This window comes from Prionailurus viverrinus, chromosome B1 (genome assembly GCF_022837055.1).
Source record: "Prionailurus viverrinus isolate Anna chromosome B1, UM_Priviv_1.0, whole genome shotgun sequence".
In the NCBI taxonomy this organism is placed as follows: Eukaryota; Metazoa; Chordata; class Mammalia; order Carnivora; family Felidae; genus Prionailurus; species Prionailurus viverrinus.
In genome coordinates this window covers 200,704,798-200,726,492 of record NC_062564.1, presented here as the reverse complement: position 1 = coordinate 200,726,492, position 21,695 = coordinate 200,704,798, and the positions used below count along the sequence as shown (strand labels likewise).

The window sequence follows — 21,695 nt, the reverse complement described above, 5'->3', positions numbered from 1 at the left end:
TAAGGGCTTTGGGAAAGATCCCAATTTAGTTGTGAACTCAGAGAGACCAACCTGCCACATGATGGTAATCCAGGTCACGGGGTCCCGGCAGCTGTCACAGCCCTGCTAAATTAAAGCGAGCTTCGCCGGCAGACGCAGGGGGCACAGAGGATTTCCAGGGAAGCAAAGATTCCCCCCAGGATGCCATGAGGGCAGACACCCGTCACACATTTGTCCACACCCACTGGATGCCCGACAGCAAGAGGGAAACCTCACATAGCCTACAGACTCGGGGTGACGATGTGTCATATAGGCTCATCAACCGCAACAAAGGTACCACCCTGGTGGGGATGCTGATGATGGGGACGCTCCGCATGTGTGGGGGCAGGGGGCATGTGAGAAGCCTCTGCACCTTCCCTTCAATTTTGCTGTGAACCTGAACTGTTGTTGTTTTTTTTTTTTTAATTTAAATTCAAGTTAGTTAACATACAGTATAGTCTTGGCTTCAGGAGCAGAACCCAGGGATTCATCTCTTACATACGACACCCAGGGCTCATCCTGCCAAGTGCCCTCCTTAGTGCCCATCACCCATCTAGACTATTCCCCCACCCACTTCCGCTCCAGCAACCCTCAGTTTGTTCTCTGTATCTAAGAGTCTCTTGTGGTTTGTCTCCTTCTGTTTTTATCTTACCCTTCCGTCCCTTCTCCTCTGTTCATCTGTTTCGTTTCCCAAATTCCTCGTATGAGTGAAGCCGTACGATTTTTATCTTTCTCTAATTTCGCTTAGCATAACACCCTCCAGTTCCACCCACATTGTTGTAAATGGCAAGATCTCATTCTTGTTGATCACTGAGTAATATTCCATTGTATATATACACCACATCTTCTTTATCCATTCGTCAGTCGGTGGACATTTGGGCTCTTTCCATAATTTGGCTATTGTTGAGAGTGCTGCTATGAACATCGGGGTGCAGGTGCCCCTTCGAATCAGCATGTTTGCATCCTCTGGATAACTTCCTAGAAGTGCAAGTGATGGGTCACAGGGTGGCTCTATTTTTTATTTTTTGAGGCACCTCCATCCATTGAAACAAAACAAAAAACCAGATGGAGTGGGTGGTCAGCCAGCAGCCCAGGAAAGGGAGAAGCAAGCAAGCAGCCTGTCCACACGTGGGAACCAGGGACAGGGGCATTCCCGTCACGAGACTCTGGCCCACTGTGCGTCCACTTCTAGGTCCACCTCTGTGTCTATGGTGCGCTGGCCCTGGTGGGAGCAGAGACTTCGGAGGGGACACACTCGGCTCACGAGGAGCTCGCAGCCCAGCAGGGGACACGGCCAGGTCCCGCAGACACTGACGGAGGTGCCGGGGCAGTAGCAGGGTGAGGACCAGGCCCTAGGGAGGGACGTGCTCCGGGCTGTAGGGACGGTCTGTGCAAGTTTTCAAAAGCACAAGACCCCGAGTGTGGGTCTGAGGAATTACAAGCATTCTGCAGGGGGTAAGGAGAAGGAAAGATCCCAGGAAAAGCTCCCAGAAAAGCAAGAACCCAGGGGCATGAACCAGCAGGACGAGGCCCCAGAGCAGCAGGACCAGGGTGTGAGTGGAGACGAACGAGGAGGGTGGTTAACGCACTAGCTCACTGGACATTTCTTCAGGACAACGATGCATCAGGCCTCAGCAGAGGCTAGAAAAGCATTACTCCAAAGGGCCCATATCTCCTTGTTTACCAGGGGTTCCCAGGGGCCGATTCGGGCTCACAGGGCATTCAGTAGGAGTTATTTTATGTTACGCTATTTTATGTTACTTTATTTTATTTTATTTTATTTTATGTTATTATATTTTATGTTATTTTATGTTACGTTATTTTATTTTATTGTTATTTTATGTTATGTTATGTTATTTTATTTTATTTTGTTATGTTATGTTATTTTATTTTATTTTATTTTATTTTATTTTATTTATTTTAGAGAGAAAGAGAGAGCAGGGGACGAGGGCAGAGGGAGAGAGAGAGAATCTCTAGCAGGCTCCACACTCAGCATGGAACTCAATGCGAGGCTGGATCCCACGACCCCGGGATCATGACCTGAGCCGAAATCAAGAGTCAGACCGTCAACAGACTGAGCCACCCAGGTGCCCCAGTAGGGGGTGTTTTAAAGTATGTTTATTTATTTTGTGTGTGAGAGACAGGGAGTGCGGGAGGGGCAGAGAGAGACAGAGAGCAGCCTCCACGCTGTCAGTGCAGAGCCCGACACAGGGCTCGAACCCAGGAACCGCGAGACGGTGACCTGAGCAGAAATCAAGAGCCAGACACTTAACTGAGCCACGCAGGCACCCCAGTAGGGGTATTTTAGACAGGACGTGAGATCATCGCAGCCCTCGGAAAGAGAGAGCCTTGCTGCGAGCTCACCTGTCGGCTCCGGGGTCTGAGACGGTTCGCAGGCCCGAGAGCCAAAGTGCTTTCTTCTCTCCTTTGCCCGCCATCCCGAGCGCTCCCACCCCAAGTCCTGTTTAGGCTGCTCACTGGCATCCCAGAGGTAACACATCCCGACCCCTCACCCTGGGCCTCACCTGCCTCCCGGCCTCCCCTGTGCGCTCTCCCTTCCCTAGAAGCACGTCAGCCTCCCACCCACCCAGGCAGTGTCCTGCTGTTCTTCCTGCTGCAATGCTTGGTCCTGCTTCACCCCAACACCAGCTCTCTCCCCTCCTCAGGTGTCTCCCCCCTGGAGAAGTAAAAGATCTTCCCTGACACTCCACCTGGGTGACCTCCCCCCCGGGTGTCCCCACCTCATCACATGGTCACCTCCTCCTTAGTAATTCTCAAGACCTGAAATATCTGTTCTTGTGTCACCTGTTCGTTGCCCATACCCCCATTTTGGAATGTCAACTCCCCAAGGGCTGGGGTGTTTGCCTGTTTCGTTCGCTACGGTATCTCTGGAGCCTAGCACGGTGCCTGGCATATAGTAAGTGCTCAGTAAATAGCTACTGACCATGAACAGATGAGTCTTGAAAGGGACAAGTCCATGGGAGTACATGAACAATGACAGGGGAGTAGGCACAGCTTCCAGGAAGAGGCAGCCCTTCTCTTCTCAGCATCTCCCACAGTCATCTGCCAAATGGGCACAATGCTACCTGCCTTGTAGAGTTGTTAATGGGACAATAATACAGTAAAGGTAGCAGGACACTCTTCTCAAATTCACGTTCACACGTACCATCATCACAATTGAGGTTGCTCCCCAAAATTGACAGAGTCATTCTTAGGAGAATAAATAGGTGAGAATAGGGTAAAAGGTCCCATGAGATAAGTTTTGAAGAAACAAAGCCTTCTCCTGGCAGATATAACAATACACCGTGCATTCACTCCTCCCACAAACAGACGTTGCTCATGACAAGATGCCCACAGTGAACAAAGACATAATCCCTAGTGATGTGCAATCTACTAGAAACCGAGTCACAAGAATGTCCGCAAGGAATTCAGGATGGGTTGGAGGGAGGGACACAGCCTTGCAGGTTAACACACACTGGCTGGCCTCCAGTAGAGACAAGAATAGCTATTCTGTTAGCAGTACTGGAGGGATTGGTTACTTACTGGACAAAAACAAAATCGGGGCTCCTGGGTGGTTCAGTCGGTTGGGCATCTGACTTTGGCTCAGGTCATTATTTCACGGTCAGTGAGTTCAGGCCCTGCATTGGGCTCTGTGCTGATGGCTCAGAGCCTGGAGCCTGCTTCGCATTCCGTGTCTCCCTCTCTCTCTGCTCCTCCCCCGCCCGCACTCTGTCTCTCAGAAATGAATAAACAGTAAAAAATAATTTTTTAGGGGCGCCTGGGTGGCTCGGTTGGTTAAGCATCTGACTTCAGCTCAGGTCATGATCTCACAGTTTGTGGGTTCAAGCCCCGCGTCGGGCTCCGTGCTGACAGCTCAGAGCCTGGAGCCTGCTTCTGATTCTGGGTCTCCCTCTCTGTCCCTCCCCTGCTCATGCTCTGGCTCTCTCTCTGTGTCTCAAAAATAAATAAACATTAAAAAAATTTTTTTTTCTAATTTTTAAAAATCAAATGAGTACCTCTCTGTTCACTAGATCCCCAAATAATATTCTGAGCAAATCAGAGTTCAATGTAACAATATCCCAAACAATAAAGCTCAGTGCCTGGAAAGGAAACATTTGGTGGATATACCAGGCTCCCCTCTTCCCCATAACTCAAGGAGGCGACCACCCTGGTGCGTGACCTCCTCCGCCAGCAGGTAAGCTAGTTATTCAAAGGCCACAGGCTCACAGGCTGCACCAGGGCTGGGACAGACAGCCCCCTCCCCAGAAAGAGTATACTGAGGAACCATGTGTACATAATTCACTCTAAACACCCAAGACTACTGGTTGCTCCTGGGAACTCTCATGGCATCCCATTCGTGGGTGTGTCCCAACACTCAGGGCCTGGGTGGGACCGTCTTGGTACACAGCCGCCCTGGTTCCTCGTCCCTAAGGTGCAGGTCTCAGCCATGGTTACGCAGAGGACTCACAGTCAGCTTAAGACACAGACCCAGGTCCTGGCCAGTATCCGCTCTGGCCTTCCTGTGTTCCCACAGACTTCTCACACACTCTTGCTTGTGTCCCCAGCACAGAGGTGACGATGGCATCTGCTAAACTGAGCTGCAGTCACTGCTTTTAGCCTCATTAAAATCTGTTTTGTTTTCTAGTTGATAAATGTGTTTCAGAAAGCCCAAAGGCCTTTTTTTTCCCCTCACTCTGCACTGTTATCAGCAAAAACACTGTATCGAAAAACATTTAGGAAATCACATCCCTAATTCATACAGGAAAATATTATATGGCAATAATCTCAGGACAGAAGCTCATTTGGATGCTGGTGGAAATGTGGAATCTGTGATAAGGGAAGCGTCAAACACAGTTTGAGAGAGGAGACTAAGAGCTAGGTTAATAATTCCTCGAAAGCAGTACTGTCTCAGACAATCTGCTTCCTCTGCACCCAGTGTGTTAGTTTCCTGTGGCCACCATAACAAAGAGCCACAAACGAGGCATTTAAAACAACAAAGATTTACTCTCTCACGGTTCTGGACACTGGAAGTCTGAGATCAAGGTGTTGACAGGACTGTGCTCCCTCCAAATGCTCTAGGGAAGAATCCTCCCTTGCCTCCTATAGCTTCCTGGAGGCTCGGGCAACCCTTCTCGTGCCTGGGCTTGGGCTCCATTGTCATATGGCCTTCCTGCTGCTCTGTCTCCATCTTTCTTCTCTTCTTACAAGGACCCTAGTCATTGAATTAGGGCCCTAGTCCAATATGACCTCATCTTAACTAATTACATCTGCAAAGACCCTACTTGCAAAGACTGTCACATTCTGAGGCTCTGGGTAGACATGAATTTTGGAGGGATGATATTCGACCCAGAGCACCCGGAACAGCACCTGGCCCAGAGAAGAGGATAAATAAATGATGGCTGAATAGATGGATGGATGATGGAAGGATGGAAGGAAGGATGGATGGATGGATGGATGGATGGAAGGAAGGAAAGAAGGATAGATGGATAGATGGAGAGATGGTTGGAAGGAAAGAAGGAAGGAAGGAAGGAAGGAAGGAAGGAAGGAAGGAAGGAAGATGGATGGATGATGGATGGATGAATGGATGGAAGGAAGGAAGGATGGAAGGAAGGAAGGATGGAAGGATGGAAGGATGGAAGGATGGATGGATGGATAGGAGGATGGATGGATGGATGGATGGAAGGATGGAAGGAAGGAAGGAAGGATGGATGGATGGACGGACGGAAGGGTGGAAGAAGGATGGATGGATGAATGGATGGATGGATGGAAGGATGGATGGATGGATGGATGGATGGATGGATGGAAGGATGGAAGGATGGAAGGATGGAAGGATGGAAGGATGGATGGATGGATGGATGGATGAAAGAATGAATGACCACACAAATGAGCCCACATTCATGTGTACCTGTACCTACACACTTGTATCTGTCTGAGTTGTAGAAACAAAAATATATTTTGGGCACACTGTGTCATCTGGCTCTTCAGTCTGGTAGGGCAGAATCAAAGCTAACCAGGCTTCAGTCACCTCTCAAAGTAACTTCCAGCTGTGCAACCTTAGAACAAATCCCCTGGGAAGATGTGACACAACCAGATCATCTGTTAGGTCCATGCCGGCTCTCAGGGCAATGCTCCACAGAGGGCTTTCCAAGTACTTAAAGCACGACCATTTCTCCTGCAAACAGAGTTACCAATTTCCTGATCTGTTTAGGGAAAGAACAGTGCAGGATCACAAGCCTAACTTGTGGTTTAGAGTCCACGGATACTTTTCAACTTACCTACTGACCAGCAGAATGGGGAGGGGGTGATAGCCAATAATCAAGAAAATGTCTGCTGCCTCTCCTTTTCGCACAGAAGATAGTATTACTCATCTAATGCTCAATGCTGAGATAAAGGCGCCCTGGACACTGCTTCTGCCTAACCGCTTTGCTCATCATGAACACTGAAAGGAACTTACCCAGACAGGAGGAATAAACAAGCCAATATTTGCACTCAGCTGATTATGTTTTGATTTATCTTCTCATTAAACGTAAGCAAACATTCTCCATGGGCATATCTTTGAGGTCCTGGAAATTTTAAATGTCCTCAGTGCCTCTGTTGGGTATTCACCACGGCAAGACTCTAAATTTCCAACTCCTGGGGCCCGATTTTTAATGGCGAAGTTGGCTGGGCTGGGAGGGTCTGGTGGGCAGGGGCAGGATAGCTCTCAGAAGGCAGAAGCACAGGGAGGAGCTGAGGGCTCCAGAAGAGTGACACTGACTGCCCCAATTTTTGACCCCTCCCTGTACCCATGTCCTCTGCAAGGTGACCTTCTGGCTCACGAGGTAAAGTGTCCTTCTCCACCCGCTCATTCTCCATTCAGCCACAGCACGTGGATTGATTCGGCCAACGGGGTGTTAGCAGGCTTGATTCAAGCTGCGGCTCGAGAAAGTGCTTGTGCATATCTGCCTCCCCCTTACTCATCTACCCCCACCAGAGGAACACGCGGGCCTACCTTCCGAACAATGACACCCTGGCAATGCCAGTAGCCCAGGACCCAGGTGAAGCCATCCCAGAGTGACAACCAGCCAATCCCCAGACGAGCGAGAGGGACCAGCTGAGATGAACGGAGTCAACCTGCAGGGTCGCGAGGACGTTCAAGGCTTGCTGGTGGAAGCCACCGGTTTGGGGGCAGTTGGCTCTATGGCATTACTGACAAGGAAACCAAGAGGCACAGAAGGAGGTGGGGGGGATGCGGGCAGGAAAGAAAAAAGGCAAGAAGGGAGGGAGAGAGATACAGGACTAAGGACTATCCTAAGAGGAGTGAGGTGTGCTGGCCATAGAACAGCTAAAACAATCTTCATGAAGAGCAAGAATGTGGGAAGACTCGGTCTATCCCATGTCAAGACCCACTACAAAATTAAGCTACAAAAGTCAAGACCAGGTGTAGTGAAAGAGGCACAGAACAGGGACCCCGGAAATTGATCCACATCATACGCCCAACGGATTTTTGACAAACGTGCAAAAGCAACTCACTGCAGGAAAACAGCTCCAACTGGATGGCCACAGGCCAAAACGTGGCCCTCCGTCTGACGCAAGGCAAGAGCCTTTTTTGTTTTTTTAATTTTTTTTTTAATGTTTATTTATTTTTGAGACAGAGAGAGACAGAGCATGAACAGGGGAGGGGCAGAGAGAGAGGGAGACACAGAATCGGAAGCAGGCTCCAGGCTCTGAGCTGTCGGCACAGAGCCCGACACGGGGCTTGAACTCATGGACCGACCGCGAGATCATGACCTGAGCCGAAGTCGGACGCTTAACCGACTGAGCCACCCAGGCGCCCCGCATCCAGAGGTTTCTAACAGTAGACTAAATCCTTCGTATGCCCCAAATCTCTCTTACTTTCCTTTCAGCAACCGGTCAGGAGAGAACTCTCTGCTTTTAGAGGGCTCGTGGGATTAGGTGAGATCCATCTGAACAATCCTTTTTTTTACGATATAATGTAACATAATCATGGAAGTGAGGAGGGGTAAGAGGGTCATGGGGCCATCGTAAAATTCTGCCTCCTACAGGGCCAAATAAATGATGACTTCGCCATCACGAACAGCTAAAGAGTAGTGATGTCCCCTCAAACACACACGTGCACAGTCTTGCTTCCTTATTAGCCGAACACAAACCAGAATAAGGAGATGAGAAGCCTCCTTGACACTCTTAATACCCATGGCCTCTGGCTTTACAAGATCTTCTGTTTGCTATTTCCTTCTGGATCTTCTTAGAAGTCCGGTTCTATTCCAGGCCCTGGACCAGAAACAAACAAGCTCGATGCTAGTCACCATGCCCTCCCTACCAAGAGGGTGAGCAAGCACCCTGTAAGTGCTAGAATGGGGTGGAGGGGAAACTTGGGAGGCTCTGGGGTGGGGGCAGGGAGGGGACTGTCCTCAGAGGGTGTTGGGAGGCTTCAGGGCCAAGAAAGTGCTGATTGGTTTAAAGGAGAAGAAAAGAGGGGCGCCTGGGTGGCTCAGTCAGTTAAGCGGCCGACTTCAGCCAGGTCACGATCTCGCGGTCCGTGAGTTCACGATCTCGCGAGATCTCGAGTGATCTCGCGTGAGTTCGAGCCCCGCGTCGGGCTCTGTGCTGACGGCTCGGAGCCTGGAGCCTGCTTCCGATTCTGTGTCTCCCTCTCTCTCTCTCTCTGCCCCTCCCCTGCTCATGCTTTGTCTCTCTCCGTCTCAAAAATAAATGAAAACATTAAAAAAAATTTTTAGGGGCGCCTGGGTGGCGCAGTCGGTTGAGCGTCCGACTTCAGCCAGGTCACGATCTCGCGGTCCGTGAGTTCGAGCCCCGCGTCGGGCTCTGGGCTGATGGCTCGGAGCCTGGAGCCTGCTTCCGATTCTGTGTCTCCCTCTCTCTCTGCCCCTCCCCCGTTCATGCTCTGTCTCTCTCTGTCCCCCCAAAAAATAAATAAATTAAAAAAAAATTTTTTTTAAGGAGCAGGATAGAGATTGTGCATCTCTTGAAAGCACAGGGAAACGTCGTTTTGCTCGCTCGGACATCTCGTGAACGTAGTCAAAAGTTCAGGACTGGTTCCCTCTGACAGAGCCAAATTACATAAGTCGGAAAAATGAGTCTGGCTTCCAAGCTGATGGGCTGCATGGCGGCTCCCCTGGCCTACAGACTGAGGAGATAATGACATTTTGACAGAGCTGGGGCGCGAGAGAGCTACCTTCTTGAGGAGGCCACACGGGGGACTGGTCTCACTTCTCTTCCCCGTCCCTGAAAAGTGCACGTAAGTCATGGGTGTGCCGTGAAGATCCAATGAGATTGCGCATAAAAGGCTTTAGGCCCAGCTCGCACTACATGACCCATCAGTGGTGGCGGGGGAGGCAAGGGGATGGTGACAAAGGTGGCACGGTCGTGACGGTGGTGATGGTTACGGGCTGAACCACGCCCCCCGAAAATCCAGGCGTGGAAGCCTGACCCCCAGCACCGCACATGTGACCACGTTTGGAGACAGGATGATACAACGGGGTCACTGGGGTGAGCTCTGACCCTCCAGGCCCGGTGTCCTTGTAAGAAGAGGCGATCAGGACACAGACACGCACAGAGGGACGACCACGTGAGGATACAGAGTGACGACGGGCATCTACACACCGAGAAGGGAGGCCTCAGAAGGAAGCAACGTGCCCGCATTTTGGGCCAGGGCTCCCCAGCCTCTGAGACCGGGAGAGAATACACTTTTATTGCTTCCGCCCTCAGTCGGGGGTGCTTTGTGATTTTGGTCCCAGCAGGCTAGTACGACAGCGATGGGGACGTGGATGGTGCTGCTGGCAAAACGCGGGGCGAGGCGTCCTGAGGGACTCTGGCTTACGGAGGGGAAACTGCATTCCGTAATCCTCTATGCCCACCACAGTGGGTCCAAGGAAGAGAGCCAGGAGCGCAGGGAGTCATGCAGCACCCAGGCAAGGGAGTGGTGGAGTGGCATGCCTGGACGGGAGCAGGCCAGGGGGAGAGAAAAGGCGAGCTGAGAAAGACACAGGACCCACATCATGAGAACCCTGGATGTGGCCAGAGGGGAAGCGGGTGAGGGATCCATGATGATTTCTGGCTCCCCAGCACTGATGAGGTGCAGACAGCAAAGGCTCCAGAGGAGGCAGAGACCGGGGGAGAAAAGAGGACCACGTGAGGGGAAAGAAGCGAGCTTGGTTTGGGGGACGCTGACCCGGGGATCCCCGCGGGAATAAAGAATGGCAGGAGGATGCACGTGGAAGGGAGCCGGAGCACCGTTGGAAGGAATGAGCTCGTCCCGGTGGGGCACGCTGAGTCGAGAGCAGGGGTTGGGGACAGAACCTGGAGGATGCTGACAGCTGAAGGCGTGGAACCCCCAGGAGAAACAGAGCCCAGAGGGGTGGGAGAGAATCGGGAGAGTGTCATGGGACCTGTTGTGGTCAGCTTGGGCAGCTATAAGCAACCCCACAGCCTCGGGGGCACAAATAGGAGACATCTACTAATCGTGGTCTGGAGGCCGGGAAGTCCAAGATCAGGAGGACAGCAGGTTCAATTCCTGGTGAGACCTCTCTCCCTGGCTCAGGGAGAGCTCTCTCCTCACCGCGGCCTCAGGTATGGCCTCACGGTGGAGACAGAGAGCTCTCCTCTCTCCCTCCGCTTACCACGGCACTAATCCCACCATGGAACCCCACCCTCCAGACTTGATCTCCACCTAATCACCTCCCCATACCCCACCTCCAAATCACATTAGGGGTTAGGGCTTCGACATATGAATTGGGGGTCGGGGTGGGGGTACACGATTCAGTCCATGAAAGACCCCAGGGGAGGAGGGTCCACAGAGGGGTCCATCAAGCCAAATGCCAAAGGCATGAGCTGGTCAGCATCCCTGGTCAAATGATGGTAAATGGACCGACAAATGAATGAATGAATGAATGAATCAATGAATGAATGAATGAAGAGCCACAGGGAACACACAGCCGCTTTGCCACATTTCTGTGGATGCTTCTCTCTTCTCCTGCTGGCCTTTCCACTGGCCCAGGAGATCTGCATGGACAGGCCTGGGCGTGTCCTTCTCAGCTGCCCTGGCCCCTTGATGTGGCTGGCCACAACGCGGTGTGTAGGACACGTTTCCTGAGCGGATGGCGGTCTCCTGCCTGTGGTCGGTGGCGGGGCGGGGGGTGGGGGGCGGTGTCAGCCTCCTCAGCTCTCACAAGGCGACCCAGCACAGACTCAGGTGCAGGCAGGCACAACCCCTAGACCCAGCCCCTCCATCAACACGGCTTGGCCTGGGGCTCCCTTAACCTTTGCGGGCTTTGTTTCTATGTTCGCAAAATAAGATCATTTACCTTCAAACTCACGGTGAAAATCAGGAAGCTGACATCCAGCATCCTGCCTGACTGATGGGACCTGTTCTATGTTGTCCTTTGTTCTTGGCATCATTACTAGGGAAGGGGGGGCGGGGAAGAGCTCAAGTGGGGGTGGGAGAGAGAGGGACAGAAGCCTAAGCAGGCTCCATACTCAGTGCAGAGCCCAACTCAGGACTCGATCCCACCACCCTGGGATCACGAGCGGAGCCGAAATCAAGGGTCGGTGCTCCACCGACTGAGCCACCCAGGCGCCCCCTCGATACTCATTATTCTAACGATGTGACAACACACACAGAATGTGAAGCCAGCGCTTCCCTCCCTAGTTCTGGGGCCTGCTGCCTCCTCTATAAAAGGGGAATGACAGCATCAGCTATACAATAGGTTGCCGTAGGATCAAATTATTTACTATCTATAGGGCACTCAGAGCCAAGCATAGCACTCGGCGGGTTCCCAATCACTGTCCCTAGCCGTTTAGTTGTTCTGTCACCAACAGACAGGCAATCTCAGAATTTCTCCTGATTTCACACATTATCCCTAGACATTACACGCACCCAGTCAACGAGCATCTACGCATCTGTGAGTCCCGCATCTCGACGTGTGGGGATTCTCAAACGACTGCATATTGCAACACGGGCATGTGGATGCGGGCATCATTAAAACGTCAAGGAAATTATGGAGCCTGTGCAAAAAAGAAAGCAACTTCTGTGCTCAAGTCACCACGTTATTTCCAGCATATAAAAACATGACTCGGGACGTGGTCGCCTCATGTACGACGTTCTTGCCTCCCAGCGAGAAGCTGAGTGCATTCCTTCAGAACTGAAAGTGTCCTTACCTAATTTATTTTAAAAATGGAACATTTTGGGGCGCCTGGGTGGCGCAGTCGGTTAAGCGTCCGACTTCAGCTCAGGTCACGATCTCGCGGTCCGTGAGTTCGAGCCCCGCGTCGGGCTCTGGGCTGATGGCTCAGAGCCTGGAGCCTGTTTCCGATTCTGTGTCTCCCTCTCTCTCTGCCCCTCCCCTGTTCATGCTCTGTCTCTCTCTGTCCCCAAAATAAATAAACGTTGAAAAAAAATTTTTTTTAAATAAATAAATAAAATAAAAATGGAACATTTTGTAACAGAATCGCACAGCCATAACGCAAACTGCTGAGCTTACGCCTGGGTTGTGTCGGATTCTTGGAAGGAGATAAAACCTTGAGAACAGAAATCAGGAAGGAAAAAAAAAAAACCCTGACAATATTTGAGAGAAAAAAAAAGGAAAGCTCTCTGGACTTCTCATGTTTCCCACTGTCAAGCAGAGCTCCAAAGCCCTCCTTTTTAGAAAGCTGCTAAGAAAAAGACCCAACGATTTCCTTTCCTGTCCACATGGAAATGGAAACCGTTCCCGCCTGGCATAAAATCTCCCTAACGCCCCAGTGGTTAGAGGTGCTCCTGTTCCTTCCATGAGCTCTCCCAGCTAACAGGGCACGAAACTTCTCATTCCTAACGCCAACAGGACGTCCTATACAAGACACAAAAAAAGCTTACGGAAGCATGGAGCCCGCCGAAGGCGCCGAAGCGCCCCGCCCCCAGCGAGGCCTACCGCATGCAGTCCCTACAAGGTGAAGTTGGTTCTGGGGGCAAAAGAGTCCTACTCTTGCACGTGCAGAGCACGGCCGGTACATGGCACATAGGCAGGTTTGCGGTACATGTGTGGTACCAACATTCCATGAGACGTTGAGAGGAGGAGAGGGGATTCCGGAAGCAAACGCGCCAAAAGGCAGGGGTGAGGAAGTGAGAGTGCAGGAGAGGTAGAGACGCACAGGCCTCTGGAGACCAGATGGTACGGGGAGGTGGGGGGAGGGGAAGCTATGTGCCATCTGGCCAGGCGTCCGTAAGTCACGCTAGCTCTTTGTGCACAAGTCCTTAGACAGGCAGACAGTCCGGGTGCGTGGGAAAGAACAGTGGCCAGGACGGACCGGGCCCCCACCGCTGTGGGATTGACCTTCCAAGCAGGAAGACTGAGAGGAAGCCAGCAAATAACTAGGAGTATTGCCAGTGGCAAAACGCTGCATAAAGAAAACAGAGCAAGGGCGCAGTCAGCCAGTCACGGAGGAAGTGAATTCTCCAGGTGGCTAGGGCGGCCAACTTTGAGCAGGTGGCCTCTGACGCTGGACCCAGAGGGAAAGAAGCCTCAGGCATCCAGCAACAGGGAAGCACATTCATGCCCCGTTCGAGGATCAGCATGTGCAAAGGCCCAGAGCAGGAACAAGCTTGGTGTTCCCGAGGACCTGATAAAAGGCGTGTGTGTCTGGAGCAGAGTGGTGGGAAGGGCAGGCAAGAGGCGAGATCCAACAGGCAGGAAGGGGCAGGTCCACGCAGGCCACACCAGCCACCACGTATACAGGTTGGAGTGAACCTGAATGCAAGGGGAAGTAATGGAATCAATCAACGTTTGATGTAGAAACCGTGTCCTTATACTGTGGATGCATTCACCTCTCCAATCTGAGGGGCTGACCCTCCTGCTTCATGAGAGAAAGCTGGGGAGGGACAGAATTAAGATGAGGGAAGTCAGGCATGAATCAGACCATTTACATCCTTCAAAAAACCCACTGAGGTTATTATTACGGTGACTGGTTTTACATGAGGATAACTGAAGAGGCGAATTAATACCATCAGTTTCTCATAGACAACGATGTCGCACGCACGTATGGTCGTTTCTGCTCCAGAAAGTGTCTTCACCCTTGTCTGACCTTCATGGCAGCCCTGGAGGGGGACAGAGCAGAGATGCTTGTCCTTGATTTACGGGGAATCAGGCAACCTGGCCAGGCTCCCGTGACCAGCAAAGCCACAGCACCACAGTGAGAGCCCGGCGGCCATCCGCCCCCGGCCAGGAGTCCCCGTGCTTCTCCTCAGCACCACGTCTGGTTTCCCCATACAGATCTGTGAAATGGGTACCAGTGCTGGTTGCACCCTTCCCACTGGCCGTGAGGGAGCTGAAATCTGCACGGGGGCCTTGAAGGTACACGTTTCAAGCTTGGCCCCTGGTGCCATTTCTGCCCCGTCCTCGTTTTTCTTCTTGGTCTTCACTCATGTTTTCACCGGTGCCATCCTCTTGTACTTCAGGTGCCGGCTGAGCCACTTAAATCTTTTCTAGAATCAGCTAGGAACACGACTTTCAGACTTACACACGGTTTCCTCCCAGGGCAGGGGGCCGTCGGGGAGATCTGGTGGTCCAGGGATTGGAACTGGGTTTGGCTCAACTGGATGACTGTGTGCAAATCGACAGGAGAGGCCGGAGGGGCACAAGGAGAGCCCATTCGGACAGCAAAGCAACATGACAAAGCTAACCAGCCACACAGGACGGCTTGTAATGAGACACTCACAGAGAGGTGGCCTTGAGAACTCCCCAAATCCCTGCGCTCCCAACCAAATTAAAGCCTAATGATCCCTGAAAACATGTGACAGCGGCTCAGGGAAGATCCCCAGCTACTCTCTTACTTGCAGAGTATGTTTCTGCAGACTGTGGCCTCACCAAGTTGCTGGAAGGGTTGGGTCTCTCCCTGATGTGGCTCATTAATACGGCGCCGGGGCTGTGGGAAGAGCTGGGGATGCCAAGTATTCCGAGACAAATGACAAGCTCCGACCTGTGACCTGCAGCATGCCACCAGCCCACAAAACAACGAGCCTGCGCTGCTCCCAATTAGAGCGCCCACCGGCCACTGCAAGAGGAACAGCATGTTTTGAGGATGTGCTTCTTAGAGACTAAAGTCTTTTTATGGGAAGCCGGAAGGGAGTTCTTTGAAAAGATGTGAACAGAACAAGAGGGAGTCCGATGTCTCTGCTCGAGCCTCCTTTTGAAAGAAAATCTGGCGTTTAATAAAGCATTCTGGGGGGAAAGGTCAGGAAGATGTTTTATTTATTCATTCGATACGTGTTTACTGGCGCGAATTATTCGACATTGTCAGGGCTCTGTGCTCTGTGCTGGACGCCAGAAGAAATAAGACAAACATTCATCCCCATCTTCCAGGAGCCTAAAATCTAACAGGAGTCCCGACGTTGCATAGGGATTTCACCTGTAGTTCGGAGAAGTGCTGAGTGGTGTAAGACATGTTGTGGGAAGGAATATACACAGGGGCAGGGAAGGCTCTTACGAGGAAGTGAATTTAAAACCGAGACTGGATGGATACATGGAGTTGGGCAGTGGTGAAAGTAAGGCAGGAGGGGTGGAACTGGGGAGAGTAGGGGACTCCTGGAAGCAGAAGGAACAGGGGGTTCAAAAGACACTGAGACGGGGGGAGTGGCGAGAGACGGCCGTGGAGAAGAGGCAGGGGCCGACATGTCGGATCTTCAAGGCTTGGACAAGATGCTGTTCCTCATCCTGAGGGTGATGGGAAACCCTAAGGGTTTTAAGTGACAGAGGGGGCTGTGTGTGTGTGCGTGTGTGTGTGTTCAAGGGATGGAGTGAAGGGTCATTTAGCAAGATGGCTCACGCACCAGCATGGGCTAGGTTTTGCTGCGTAACAAGCAAACCCCAAATCTTGATGTCTTATAACAATGAATGGGTTGGGGTTTGTTTTTTTTTTTTTTCACTTATATGTGTCCACACAGATCAGCTAGTGGCTCTGTTTCCTGCACTCATTCAGGGACCTAGGCTGACAGAAGCTGCGTCTGACCTACTCTATTTCTACCCCTTTTCACTACTGTCTGCGTCTGTCCTTAAAAACTAGCCTATTTGCATGTTTCCTTCATTCCCTTCTTCCCAGTGGCTGGCACACAGCAGGCATTCTACTGTATCTGTTAGATAAATTAATCCTGTTCACTTCGCTGGGTCACAGTCATTAGTTGGCCCCTAGAACCAGCCAAGCTCCTCCCTTCCTGCTCCCAGATTCCTCTTCTCCAGCTCTCTGAGAACTCCACCTAGGGTTCATTTTTCCAGTCTCATCTTAGATCTCTCGTCCACAGAAAAACCTTCTCGGACCACATTTGTGACGGTCAACTTTAGGTGTTCAACTGACTGGGATAGGAGGTGACTCGAGATTTGGTCAAATATCACTCTGGGTGTGTCTGTGAGGGTGGTCTTGACTGAAATTAGCAACTAAATCAGCAGATTGAGTAAAGCAGCCTAGCTTTCCTAATGTGGGTGGGCCTCATCCAATCAGGTGAAGGTCTGTTTAGAACAAAAAGCCAACCTTCACCTAAGTAAGAGAGAACTCCTTCCGATGACAGTGTGGAACTGGGAAATCAGTCCTTCCTCCATTCAGACGCAAACTGATACATCAGATCTTGGGTCTCAAGCCTGCCGGCTTTCAGACTGGAACTTGAACCATCGGCTCTCCTGGGTTCTCGGGCCTTCTGACTCAGACTGGAACTACATCACTGGCTCTCCAGCTTTCCAACAGCAGTCTTGGGACGTCTCCGTCTCCATAACTGCATGAGCCAATTCCTTATAAGTCTCTCTATGTATCTACCAACCTGTATCTATCTGTCTGTGTGTCTATCTATCCATCCATCCTATTGGTTCTGTGGCTCTGTGTCCCCGAATTATACAACCTTGTAGCAGACCCTGTTGGTGCCCCACCCATTCCCTTCGGTCCTTACCATCACAACGTACACGCTGCAAACAGCCGCATCATCTGGCTGGAGGGCTTTCTCGGGCGAGGAGACTCTGTCCTGCCCTGCACAGCGGGTGGGGAGTGCCCAGAACTGAGCAGCCCTCAACCCACAACTGGTGGGCATGGGCGGATCACTATCCCGCGTCCCTTCAACACAGGGTCGGACGACTCTGAGGCATGGGCTACGCTGCTCCCCAGCGCCTTGCAGGTGCCCATGGTGGTAGCTAATTTGCGCAATAACACGCCTCACTTCCCTTCCTCCCAGGTTTCCTGAGATCATCTCCTACACAAACCGCCTGCACAAGGTTCCTCCTTTCAGGGTTAATTTCTAGAGAAACCCAAACTAAACCACACCCCATCAAGAAGGTCTATACACAGCATTTTCTATCACAGCACCCCGTGTATCTCCTCCGTAACATGTATCATATTCTCTCATTTTTATGTATTTCTCAGCTCACTGTCCAACAAGGGCATTGCCTATTTTTGTTTCTCTCATGCCCGAGGTGAATTAGTTGTTCAATACATATTGATAAATATCTGTCGAGTAAGTGAATGAAGGAAGGATCAAGCCTGAACATGTGCCTTCTTCCCAGACCTCGGCTCCCTCATTAGGGCAATGAGACAGTCGTACGCGGCATCTGGAAGTTTGCTCTGGCTTTCGCGTCCTGAGACTGAGATGTCAGGGGCTGGCGAGACAAGAAAGCACATGGTGTTGTTGCCGGACAAGTCTCTGGATAAGAATGTGGCTTCATCTGCATTAATTTGACAAGGAAGCTGGCCGGGGGGGGGGGGGGGGGGGGGGGGGGGGGGGGGGGGGGGATGGCAATTAGGAGGGGAGAAAAGAGAGAGGGGGGAAAAAACCCTCCTTCAAGGTGGTCTTTGGTGGCTAATGATGGAGTGCAGGCGTGTGGAGCAGGAACACTGGGAGTGTTTGCATATAAATTGCCTTTTAAGGTTTCCATTCTTCAAGACTAATGAGTGTTTCAGACTTAACCATAACTATTCTCTACTAATTACTGTTTTGGTCGCTCTCCTGTTTTTCCTCGTGATTTCTACTTGTGATTCGAGGAGGTAGAAAGATGACCGTGCTTCCTGGGAGCCAACCACCCTCAGCATCGGCACATTTCAGGTTTGCAGGTGATCCTGAAGCCTTGGCATATAAAGATGCGTAATGTCACACGAACTTGAATTTGAACATGAACTTGAATCACCCCTTCTGCAAGTCACTTGACTGGTTGACAGACAAAAGAATAAATAGAAAATCTGAATAGTCCTGTATCTATCAGGCAGCTGAATCTACAATTAACTATATTGCCACAAATAAAACTTCAGGTCCAGATGGCCTCAATGGTGAATTATTCCATGGAAGTATAAAAGAACACCAGAATTATGTAAATTCTTCCAGAGAACAGAAAAAGGGGGAACATTTCCCAATGTGTTTTATGACATCAGCATAATCTTGATGCAAAAACATGAGATGAACATTACAAGGAGAAAATTACAGGTCAGTCTGGCTCATGAATATACATGCAAAAATTCTAAGCGAAATATTAGCAGACTGAATCCAGCAACATGTAAAAGAATTATTACATCATGACCAGATTCGGTTTATCCCAGAAATGAAAGAGATAGCACTGACAGACTGAAGGGGGAAAAGGCACTTGAACGAATTTTTTTTGACGAATAAAAAATGTTTGCTAATGGCCAATACCCATTCATGGTCAAACACAGTAAATCTAAGAGTTGCCTTTGAATCTGATAAAGAGTATCTATAACACACCTACAGCAAACATTATGCTTAATGGTTATGCATTTAAAGACGCTAGAAAAGAGAAAAAAGTTTATCACCACCATTTCTATTCAATATTTTACTAGAGGTCCTAGACAATTTCTCAGACACACACACACACACACACACACACACACACACACACACACACACACACAAATAAAAGGTATGGGTTTGGGGGCACCTGGGTGGCTCAGTTGGTTAAGCATCCGACTTTGGCTCAGGTCATGATCTGATGGTTTGCGAGTTTGAGCCCTGTGTCGGGCTCTGTGCTGACAGCTCAGAGCCTGGAGCTGCTTCAGATTCTGTGTCTCCTTCTCTCTCTGCCCCCTTCCCCACTAGCGCTCTGTCTCTCTCTGTCTCAAAAATTAAAAAAAAAAAACAAACATTAAACGACATTTTTAAAGGTACAGGTTTGGAAAAGAAAATATCAAACATTCTCACTCACATAAGTCATAATATATAGCAACTCAAAAATAATCTACAGACTAATACACTTAGTGAGCAAACTTAGAAAGGACAGAATAGATCAATAGGCAAAAAAGCAATTATATTCCTATGTATCACTTTAAAATCACATTCAGGGGCACCTGGGTGGCTCAGTCGGTTAAGCGTCCGACTTCAGCTCAGGTCACGATCTCACAGTCTGTGAGTTCGAGCCCCGCATCGGGCTCTGTGCTGACGGCTCAGAGCCTGGAGCCTGCTTCCGATTCTGTGTCTCCCTCTCTCTCTGCCCCTCTCCCATTCATGCTCTGTCTCTCTCTGTCTCTCTCTGTCTCAAAAATAAATAAACGTTAAAAAAAATGTTTTTAAATAAATAAATAAAATAAAATCACATTCAGGGAGCATTAACTAATTCAACATCTTTAAAAAGATGGGCAAGGGGCGCCTGGGTGGCACAGTCGGTTAAACGTCCGACTTCAGCCAGGTCACGATCTCGCGGTCCGTGAGTTCGAGCCCCGCGTCGGGCTCTGGGCTGATGGCTCAGAGCCTGGAGCCTGCTTCCGATTCTGTGTCTGCCTCTCTCTCTGCCCCTCCCCCGTTCATGCTCTGTCTCTCTCTGTCCCAAAAATAAATAAACGTTGAAAAAAAAATTTTTTTTAAAAAAATAAAAAGATGGGCAAGATCTCTCTACAAGCCTCGTGGGGAAAAATACCGCAAGACTTCAAAACAGACATGCCATGTTCACAGACTGGAAAACTCAGTATTTTAAACATGTCAACCGACTGCCAAACTTTTCCACCCGTTAACAAAACCCTAGCCATTTCTGAAAGAAAAATGGACAACCTGCTCTTCTAACTATGTGGAAATGTAAAGGGCCAAGAGAAACCACTGCAATCTTGAAGAGTAACTGAGAGAAGTTAAAATGACACATCTAAACTTTGAAGTTTAGGGGAACTGAGGCTTTATATTATTGGCAGAGGGACTGACACACAGAATAAAAAAGAGTAGAGTCCGGGGGCGTCTGGGTGGCTCAGTAGGGTGAAGCGTCCGACTTCGGCTCAGGCCATGATCTCACACTCCGCGAGTTCAAGCCCCCATCGGGCTCTGTGCTGACAGCTCAGAGCCTGGAGCCTGCTTCGGATTCTGTGTCTCCCTCTCTCTCTGTCTCTCCGCCCCCCTCAAAAATAAATAAACGTTAAAAAATTCTTTTAAAAAGATGGTCGATATACATATAAAAATGTGCTCAAGCTCATTAGGCATCAGGGAGCTATAAATGGAAATCACAGTGGACTGTTACGATATACTCATAAGGATGTCTAAAATTATAAAGAATGACCGCACTCAATGTTGGCAAAGCTGCGGAAAAACTAGAATTCTCACATGTTGCTACTGGGAGTGGAAATTGGTAAAACACTCAAGGAAAATCAGAGCTGAGCGTTTGCATGTGACCTACCAATTCCATTCCAAAGTAAATATCCAAGAAGTTGCAGAAACATCAAAACACAGGCGCATGACATATACAAGGCTTGTTCCAGCCCCAAACTGGAAACAATCCAAAACCCTTCAATAGAACAGACGGATCGTAACATACTCAAACACTGAAATACTACCCACCAACAAGAATAAACAATCTACCACTAGGTGAAACAGTAACAGTGATCCCCAGAAACATAATGGTGAATAAAAAGTCACATACAAAAGAAGACACTGGACAGGTGTGCTTTCACACAAAGTTCCAAACCCGGAAAGGTCCAAATGAAAGTGATGAGGTCAGAGCAATGGTCACCTTTTGGAGCAGGCGAGTGGAAGAGAGCAGGAGGGGGGGTTCTTGGGGCCAGTAACGTTTAATTTATGCTATTATTTTTTGGTGTGTCAGAGACTCAACTTATTTTTCTTCTGTTTGTTTTTATTTTTTGTGGTAAGAACACTTCACCTGAGATCTACTCTCTTGAGCAAATTTTTAAATGTACAATATATTGTTGTTGACTACAAACACAACGTTGTAGCAGACCTCTAGAACTCACTCATCTTGCAGAAGTCAAACTTTACGCCCATTGATTAGCAACGCCCAAATCCCCCCTCCTCCCACCTTCTGGCAACTACCACTCCACTCTTTGATTCTATGAATTTGACTATGTTAGATAACTCATAAAGGGAATCGGGCAAAACTGGTCTTTCTGTGACTGATTTATTTCACTTAGCATAATGTCCTCAAGGTATATTCATGCTGTTACATATTACAGAATTTCCTTCTTTTCTAAGGCTGATAGAATTCAAATGTCTGTATACAGATCATTTTAACTTTTTTGAAAGTTTATTTCTTTTGAGAGAGAGACACAAAGAGAGAGTGTGTGGGAGGGGCAGAGAGAGAGAGGGAGAGAGAGAATCCCAAGCAGGCTCTGCACTGCCAGTGTAGAGCTCAATGTGGGGCTCGAACTCACAAACCATGAGATCATGACCTGAGCCAAAGTCGGACACTTAACTGACTGAGTCACCCAGGCGCCCC

At 49.8% G+C, this 21,695-nt stretch overlaps 1 protein-coding gene across 2 annotated transcripts in view; it reads right to left on the bottom strand.

Annotated features, from left to right (window-relative positions):
• The window catches only part of STK32B (serine/threonine kinase 32B), a 398,879-nt gene that overhangs the window by 311,701 nt on the left and 65,483 nt on the right, over positions 1–21,695 (bottom strand). The gene's annotated exons all lie outside the window — the stretch shown is intronic.